Source organism: Eretmochelys imbricata, chromosome 21, assembly GCF_965152235.1.
Source record: "Eretmochelys imbricata isolate rEreImb1 chromosome 21, rEreImb1.hap1, whole genome shotgun sequence".
NCBI classification, from domain to species: domain Eukaryota; kingdom Metazoa; phylum Chordata; order Testudines; family Cheloniidae; genus Eretmochelys; species Eretmochelys imbricata.
In genome coordinates this window covers 6,524,876-6,534,565 of record NC_135592.1, presented here as the reverse complement: position 1 = coordinate 6,534,565, position 9,690 = coordinate 6,524,876, and the positions used below count along the sequence as shown (strand labels likewise).

General features: G+C 48.5%; 1 protein-coding gene across 1 annotated transcript in view; it reads left to right on the top strand.

Moving 5' to 3' along the window:
* The first annotated feature begins 5,245 nt into the window (after positions 1-5,245).
* Positions 5,246-9,690, top strand: part of RHEX (regulator of hemoglobinization and erythroid cell expansion) — a 167,326-nt gene continuing 162,881 nt past the window's right edge. Inside the window, exon 1 of the mRNA XM_077839381.1 lies at positions 5,246-5,443. The gene's annotated coding sequence lies outside the window, so the exon portion shown is untranslated. The remainder of the gene's footprint in view (positions 5,444-9,690) is intronic.

The window sequence follows — 9,690 nt, the reverse complement described above, 5'->3', positions numbered from 1 at the left end:
AAACCGTCTGGATTTATTTCAGCTAAAATGACACTATGCCAGATTTTCTAACCTTCTATAGCAAAGCACTGAGGCCCTTGGCAAAGACTTCACTCCTTGGGGCCTGCAAGTGCTAGAGCCAAATCCTCAGCAGGTGTAAATCACCAGAGCCCTGGCTCAGTAGTAATCCTTCAATAACCAGTTCCCATTGACTTCAACGGGGGCCGTGGGTGCTCGCTCACCACCCTGCCATTGCACTCAAAATCACAATGCATAGAAGTGCAAGATCAGGCCAATTAGTTAATCCTCACAACCCTTCCACCCCGCTGTGAGGGAGGGGAGTATGAATCCCATTGTACAACTGGGAAAAGTGAGGCAGAGACAGGCCAAGTCGTCCCCAAAGCCACATCATAAATTCATCCTAGAATTGGAAATAGAACCCAGGAGTCCTGACTCCTGCTTTGATGCCTTGGCCACAAGATCATCTTATTTCTTTTGTTCAAGAGAACCTGACTTTTAGGACTCTCTTTGTTTACCCCTTATCTAGGCCTTACAGGTTTTGAAAATCCATGTGCTCTGAATGCTTGCCCTCCCCACCGAACACAAAAACAACACACACAGAAGTGTGACCTTGTTTATTAACAGCCAGGCCAGCTGCATGCTCAGGAAGTGGAAGCATGAAGGCAAAAACCACTGAGATGAGAAAACAGAAATAGATAAAGTCCAAAACGGCTGCACTGACGTGCAGAGATCACACAGGCAGGAGGATGAAAGGGCAGGAAATGGGTTTCCAATTGCAGGGCAGCAGGTACAAAAGGCAGCAAAATGCTTTGGAAAGGAAACAATTTACAATCTGGCCACACTGGATCTCAGAAGATTAAGCCCGTGCATTTTACACCAGCCACATAATTTTTATCAGTACTAAACTGTTGACACTGGAGAACTGCATTGTGCAGGAGTTTAGTAATGGCCTATGGATTCATTAGCTACTAATTGGATCAAAATGGAGGGTCCATTATGCTGGATGCTTTACGAACAAACAGAAAGAAAGTCCCTGCTGTGAAGATCTAAAAGACTAAATAAACAAGATGGACAAAGGGTAGGTAGCAGAAAGGAAGTGTAATTATCCCCATTTCACAGATGGGGAACTGAGGCTCAGATGCTCAAAGGTACCTAATTCCCAAGCCTCTGAGGTGTGCAATTCCCAGGTCTTTGAAGATTTGGGACAGAAAGATTTAGTGAGTTGACCAGGGTCACACAGGAAACCTGTAGCAGAGAGATGGTTTAAACCTGCATCTCTTGTGTCTTAGTTCAGGGCCGTAGTCACAAGACCCTCCTACAGTTCCAAGTCACCAGACTGAATACAGCCTGGGCTGACAGTGACTGAGAATTCTGGTCAATCGAGAGCTGGGTGTGGAAGGAGGGTGCTAGAGCTCAGTCTAAATCTTTGTGGGCCAGGTGTCTATATCACGAACAAACCCCACTGTGGTTAGCACAAACTGACAGTCTCAGCAGGGCTGAATGGGCCATGGAGCCTGAATTACCCCTAGATGGGTCACTCCAGGACAGGGTCAATTCACATGGGCAGGAAGCATAGTATGATGTGTGCCCTATTCTGCAGAAAAACGCTGGACCTGGGGGCTGGGTTCACCAGCTCTCAACGCAAAGGGGAGCACCAAGCAACTTTTCTTTACAGAGGGGTAGGGTGGGATGTGACTGCCCAGCGCTGGTGTATCCAGCTTTGACGCACGTGCTGCGCAGGGCGTGACGAATACAGTTAAGCATCTCCCACGCAATTGTCCAGTGCTTTCCCCTGCACTGAAGCATCTGGGCAGAGCACAGCGGGAAGGGCCCTCACTTCCTGTGTTCCGTGAAGCCAGGGGTTCCTGTGTCAACAGCTGCTGACTTGGCGACCAAGTGGCCACCTGTCACGTAGAAATTGAGGACATGCTTTACATTTTTTCACCTCATTCTGGATACAGCCTGAGAGCTTGTTTAGATTCATAAAATGGGCTGGAAACAGAATGTTATCACAGGAGAACTCACAGGCCTGATCGGGGATGACTGGGTGGGGGAGCTGATATTAATGAGCCTGGAAATAACAGCAGTGCTGTTCAATCCCTCTTATCCCACCCACTGGATGGGGCTGCTGCCTCCCCACAAAGGCCCCAAGGAGCAGTGCTGGATTAACCTTTTGTGATGCCCTGGGTCAGCACTAAGGATGTAGATAATGAGAGCACCCAGAACGGTAATAATAAGGATGAAGAACCCACGAGCTTTGGAAAGGATATAAACTCTCCTGCTTCAGAGTAAAAGCCCACAAATGGGGGTCAGGATGAAACTTCCCCTGAGTGCAGGTTATCCCATAGCTATCTCCTGGGCTTTGCGCATCTTCCTCTGAAGCAGCTGGTGCTGACCACTGTCAGAGACAGGAGGCTGGATTGCATAGTGTGATCTGGTATAGAAATTTCTTTGTGCTTATTCTGCTCTCCTTCTTTGGTCTGCTCCACATAAGAGCAAGGTATGAAAATAACCTGTCCCACCCTTTGCATCATGAGCCAAATGGGTAGCTAGCATCCAGTTAGCCACATGGTTACCACTTAGTCATGCTCTCGCTTGTGGAGCAGCCAAGGACCGGTCTGCACTACAAGCTGGAGCTGGCTTGTTAGATACCAGGGTGGCATGTGACCAGATTATCACCAGGTTCCTTGACATGCTTGTATGTATAATGCAAGTTTGGGACACTGTCTCCAAGAGATGTTTGTGAGCATCCCCTGGGCTGTAAGAAAGCACAACGGAGTTGGAGAAAAAGCAAGATGGAAACTGTATGAAAAGCTGCCAGTGTCATATTTGGTGGCTTGGATGTTGACTCTCACGTTCCATCGCCCCAGGCAATCCATCATTGCTGAAGAGTGCTTATTCTTTCTACTCCTCCCTGCTTTAACCGCCCCTGAATGCGGTCATTTTCCTTCCTGCTGAGAACTTGACATAGCTTCCTCTGGAGCCCGTCATCACCGCTCTTAAATCAGTCATAGGGGTCTCTATTAAATAATGCAGGGCACTCCCTTCCCCACCACGCTGAGCTCATTATCTCTGCAGCCCCTGCTGTCCCGGGGAAGCCATGAGACTGGAAACTGAACCCAAGTCTCCCACACAGAAGCGTGGTGCAGGCGGGGCATATGCCTGGCTGTGTAATTGAAAAAATTTCCCTGGGAGAGTATTTCTGATGGCCATTAGCAGGATTTCTGCTCCATAGGAGGCCCTGTTCTTAACACCCTGCTAGCTCTCGGCATCTCACTGACCGCACTGCAGAAGAAAGCCTAGCGGACACGACAGCATGGTTACTTTGGGAGATTATATGTAGAGCGTGAATAGCAGGGACAATGGATCAGTTAGTGGCTATAAACATTTCAGATTTCTAGCTCAGCTATATCCCTGAATGGCAGAACTGGCATAGCAGGAAGGAGTACTGATCAGGACTGAAGTGTATTGGCAAGAATTCATATGGGGAGCTGTGATGGGGTGTTTACCCCACACACAGTGAGAAAGGTTAATATGGATCTAAGAAGTCAATTAAGCTGCCTGTTTGCACATGGAGGATAGGCCAGGCTGAACCTGTACCAGATGACTGGCACATAGCTAATGTGATGCCGATTTTTTAAAAGGGCAGCAGATGCAATCCTGACAACTACTGGCCGATAAGCCTAACTTCAATACCAGGCACGTTGGTTGGAGCTATAGTAAAGAACAGAATTATCAGACACAGAGATGAACATGATTTGTTGGGGAAGAGTCAACACGGCTTTTGTAAAGGGAAATCAGGCCTCACCAATTTGTTAAATTTCTTTGCGGGGGCATCAACAGGCATGTGGACACGGATGATCCAGTGAATATAGTGTACTTGGACTTTGAGGAAGCCTTTGATGAGGCTCTTAAGCAAATAAGGAGTCATGGGATAAGAGGGTGTGATGGGGGTGTACCCTCACACAGGCCCTGAAGGGGTTAATGTGAGCCCGAGAGGACAATTAGGGTACCTCCATGGATCTGGAGAGCCAGGCCTAAGTGAACAAGAATCCCAGCTGGGCAGGAATAGGCAGGATTATAAATCTAGGAAGTTTGCAGGAGAAAGGGGCTGCCTGGAGAGATTTTGCAGTCCATTTCTGGGAGCAGAGAGGAGGGGAGGAGAAAACCCAAGAGGGAAAATAAGCCCGGGGTTCTAACCCTAGAAGAAAGCCTCAGAGGTGTCTTACGAAAAGGAAGCCTGAGGGGCTAGGTAGGAGGAAGCTTAGGGAAATAGCAGTAAGGGGTAGGACTGTGCAGACCGTGGCTGCTTGTTATAGGGTCCCTGTGCCGCAGCTCACTGTAGAAAGTGGGCCTGGGTTCTCTATCAGCTGCTGGGAATCGCAGGAGCATTGGAGATGCCAACTGGACACTGGTCTGGAGAGACCATGTTACCCCATGTAGTGATCCCTCCGCTCTTGGAGGGAGGCCACTTTGTATGGCTGTGTCTGGTAACAAACAGCCTATTGGCAGTCAGTGGCTCTGGCAGGCAGAGCAGGAAGCCGTCCCTAGGCCAAGCTTCTGGGCCAGGGCAGGTGGCAATCGCAGTCATGGGCTCTGGCCCTCAGGGCAGGGAGCAGACTTTTGCCTAAGCCTCCTGGCTAAGGCAGCCAGCATACACAGTCTGGGCCCACAGTCTCCCGGCTGGGGCAAGCCACAAATAAAGCACAGGCCTCTGGCCTAGGGGTGAATAGGCCACCACCCCAGGGGTGGTGTTGGCAACAGGGGGACCCAGGCTGCCCCGATTCCACCGGTCTCAGCCCAGAGCCCTGACAGTGGCAGACGGTTCTGCCACTGGGTCAGCAGGGATCCCACCAGAATACGCGGTGTCATGCTCTGGCAGCAAAACCGGACTAGAGTCTGGTTTCCCTGGGCTACTTCCTACCACAGTCTGGGTGTGGGGCTCTGTATTCCCAGGGTCCGCCGTCGTCTCAGCGTACGCGGCTGACGGCAGTCTGGGCAATTCCTCGCACGGGTCGGTGGTCTCTGGGGGCCAGGCCCTGCACCGCACAGTGTCAGCTCCGGAGCCCTGCAGCAGGCTGGAGACACGGGCCTCGTCCTGTGGTAACAGCCCAAGTGAGCTGCAGGGCCAGCCCTTTATACTTCCTACCACGCCCCTCTGCTTCCGGCACGGGGGCTGATTCGGAGACGCCAACTGGACAGCTGGTCTGGAGAGATAATGTTACCCTGTGTAGTGGTCCCTTGGCTCAGGCTTGGAGGGAGGTCACTCTGCCTCACTACACCCCAGAAGGGGAGGACTATCTTTGACCTGGCCGGAGTGCTGAGTCATGAAGAGGGAGCACCCCGAGCCGTGAAGAAAGAGAAAGGGGTAACAGCTTGAGTTACTGGCTGAAGACCTGGTGAAAGCTGATCCTCAGAGCACGACAAGGAGGTGCCACCTATGGTGAGTGAACCCTTTCACAGAGGGAAGGCCCTCGTGTGGGTCAATAGCTGGCTAGGAAAAAAGGGTAGGAATAAATGTTAAGTTTTCACAGTGGAGAGAGGTAAATAGCAGGGTTCCCCAAAGATCTGTACTGGGACCTGTGTTGTTTAATATACTGATAAATGATAAGGAAAAGGGGGTAAACTGTGAGGTGGCAAAGTTTGCAGCTGGTACAAAATGATTCAAGGTAGTTAAATCCAACGCTGATGGCAAAGAGCTACAAAGGGATCTCACCAAACTGGGTGACTGGGCAACAAAATGGCAGATGAAATTCAGTGTTGATAAATGCAAAGTAATGCACATTGGAAAACATAATCCCAACTATACATAAAAAATGATGGGGTCTAAGTTAGCTGTTACCACTCAAGAAAGAGATCTTGGAGTAGTGGATAGTTCTCTGAAAATATTTCTATGACGCTGTGGCCCTGGAAGGGGCAGGACTCTGCAAAGTGGACTGGCCAGAGGACCAGGATTCTCCTACAGTTGGAGTAGGCCAAAAGACAGCTGGGGAAACTGAGGCAAAAGTTGCTGCAGCACCACAGCCATCCAGGAGGGGGCATGTTGGGCTGGCAACTTTTCCACAGGCCCCATGCTCTAGAACAGGAGTGTCAAAGACCAGAACTGAAGGGCACTAGCAGAGCTGTGTGTGTGGAACCCTTCTCTAGAATGGCAGGGATGCTGCATGTCAGAATTGAGGATCCCTGGCAGAGCTGTGAGGCGAACCCAGCTCTAAGATAGCCAGGGATGCTGCATGCTGGGATTGAGGGGCCTTGGCTAAGCTGAGAGGGGAAGTTCCCACACTATCTGCATGAAAAAATGGTTTCACAAGCTCTACAATCTTAAAAGAAAAAAGAAAAGGCAAGAGAAGGCAAAAGAGGAGCGAAGAATGCAAGATGGCTGGAGGAAATGCTTTTGTAAATACTCTGTTCCTGCTGCTCCTCTCACTCAACGCTTGACAGTCATGAACAATCATCGAGGGCTCAAAATAAACCCGGCCCCTTTAAACAGAAGCCGGTAACAGAGCTTTCTTTAGAAAATGCAGATGTGGAATTTGGCCTTTCCTTTGCGGTGCTGCAGTCAGCCCTGTATGCTCTGGTATGATCCAGGCCCTGCTTGGCTGCTGCCTACCTGATGGCTGGTGGGGTTAGACAACCATAGGCATGTTCATGTTCACTTTCGTAACTATTGTCAGAGGATTGTGAGCTTCATGCACAGGGGTGGGGGATAGGGAGGAAGGACAGAGCAAAGCTGAATACAATAGGGAGAGGAAAACTTCTCCACATACATAAGAGGATCATAGTAGTTCATGATGTAGCGAAACTGAGTCCAAGCTACGAAGTTCAGATCCAGAGCAGAAGTTTCCCAAAGTTCATGTGTACTTGGATCAGGAGTTCTGGCTTAGGCCCATTTCTCTACTGGAGAAATATGTTGCTCTGCAGAAACAGAACATAGTACTTCAGTAGAGCATGTAAGAGAATGAAGCCATATGATCTGGCTAGGTTTCTATACTTTGTTCCGTGACATAAAAAAAATTACTTACCCATGTCAGGCTACATTTGATCTTTACAAAGAAGGCCAATGCATCATCCTTACACGGCACTTTATGCATTACCTTCGATCTTAAATACCATTTAAATGAGAGGCATTTTAGGAGACATAACGAGCCTATGGGAAAGACTGTATGGGACGGAGTGATTGATAGGTATGGGATTGGGATGGAGTGATTGATAAGTATGGGATGGGATGGAGTGATTCCGTAGGGAGAGATGTATAGCTATCAGGGTGATGTGTAACCCTGTAAAAACCTAGACAGGTTAGCGAGACATGACAGCCAACAGTGGCACTAGGGGGAAGGAGAATAGGTGCAGGGGAGCCCTGACTGATGGGGGAAACCCCTCGCTCACCATAAAAAGCAGCTCAGTTAGGAAGTGGGGCAGCTGGAGCAATGGGTTAATACTGCAGGCTTGTACCACTACAGACCTCAGGTTAAAGCCTACTGAAAGCACCTGAGTGTGGAGGTTTCAAATTGTGTCTCTGAACCTTTATCCAGGACAGACACCGCACAATCCCAGCTGTGGCTCTGGGCTGGAGAAGCAGGGCCAAAATGAGGCTCAGACCTGAGGTGCACTGGCAGAACGGTGTGGCAGACGTTCACCCAGCGCCTGCCACAACCAACCCTGCCTGCCAGTACTATTTGCCCTTCACTTCTCCTCACAGTGAAATGCGCTTAACTGAATCTCATTTAAAGACATAACGCTGCGTCAAGGCAGAGGGAAGCGAGGTTTGTGTGGTAGCCAGACACTACAAAATGTAAAGGACATTTTGCCTGGCTTGCTTCCAGCAGGGCCCTTTTGCTCAGATTTCTACTGGCAACAGGGGGCAAACCCCTCTTTTCAGACCATAGTATTTGCTTGTACAACAGTGTAATCTGAGTTAGGGTTATGCAAACCTGTAGCACTCACTTTGTTTATGCCATGCCAAGGCAAGGGGCTGAACTTTCAGAGCAGAGGTCATTGCTGGGGCCTGTCAGAGGCCCACTTTTGGGGGTGGGGCAAGAGGGAGGGAATGGGGTGTGCTACACTTGTATTAATTTTGTTACAATGGGTGCAGGATTAATGACATTATAGTATATGGACAAGAGTTACATGGAGGACAGACGACTTGAATGAGTTCCTACCCAACCTTATATATTGCAGTATGTCATGCCACAGACACAAGTAATTTGGGGCACTTAAAAATGAGTTAACGTATCTAAACACAACAAATACTTGAAAGTAATCTACACACCTCATTATGCCAGCTTTACTTCATTGTATCATCTTATAGTAGAGGGCATTTACTCCTGATGTGTGCTAGCAGGAAAGGGGAATTGGAGCTAGTGTTTTCACATTGTTAGACCATGGGACTGCTTTATTTTCACTTCACCATGGAACCTTGGGTGAGTCATTTAGGCCCTGATCCTACAAAGCACTTGAGTCCCTGCTCAAAGTACAGGAGAAATTCTACTGGCATCAGCAGGGATAGGGTTAGTCCACTGCCTAAGTGCATTGCTGAACGGGAGTCTTAGTCTCTGTATCTAAATTGTCCCATCTGTACCCTGGGAAATAACTCCCCTTACCTAACTTTGAAAGGGGCGTTATGAGACTAAACTAGCTCTTTGTAACTCATCCGGAGATACTTAGCTGAAAGATGGCCCCCGTGCCAGGCAATATATTCTTATCTCCGTATACATGTGTAAAGCCCTTAGCATCAATAACTAATGTTTATTATATTCATATTTATATCCTAAAGAATCATCTATAAACTCTAGTACTTATACGCCTACATTTAATCATAGAATCATAGAATATCAGAGTTGGAAGGGACCTTAGGAGATCATCTAGTCCAACCACCTGTTCAAAGCAGGACCAATCCCCAATTTTTTTTTTTGCCCCAGATCCCTAAATGGCCCCCTCAAGGTTTGAACTCATGGTTGCACAGCTCCTAAACCATCATTAAAGAGAGACAGGAGGATCAAGGGGTAGAGCACTGTCAAGTTGCACTCCAGATACAAGATCAGCTTGAAGGATTTTTTGTCAATGCATAACCCACCTAATTCTTAAAGGTAAGAGTTATCTGAGGCAGGCCTCTGCACATCTCTCCGTTGCTGTTTCCCTGTCAAGTGGGATGACACTTACCTATCTCACTGCAGATGGGTGTTTGTGAGAATCAGAGGACTTGATCCAAAGCCCATTGATGTCAGTGCAAATCTCTCCATTGACTTCACCAGACATTGGATTGAGCAAACTAACTACTATTTATTGAAGGGATATGACCGGGACATGATTGCATTTGTCAAGGCTGCAGAGAATGATTTGGATTTGTGCTGGTGGCAGGAGATCAGGATGGAGCGGGGAAGAGGAACTGGCAGAAACTAATGAAGGCTCTGATCCCACGATGGTTCTAAGCCCAGAGGCTGAGGTCTGCCCACCCACAGCTCACTGCAGGATTGTAGCCTATTTAGTGCTAACAAAACAAAGATGAAACATGCTCTATTAAGCACTCTTATTAGAAGTCTGGCTGGGAGCTGCTCTTTAATTTACATTAAGCTGATTAACGTTCCACATAGCACATCATTGTCTTACTTTGTTTCATGGCTCCTGCAAACAGGGCCAAATCCCAGGGAGAGCTAAAGGTACTCTACCACTTCAGAAACGGTGAGGGGTCCA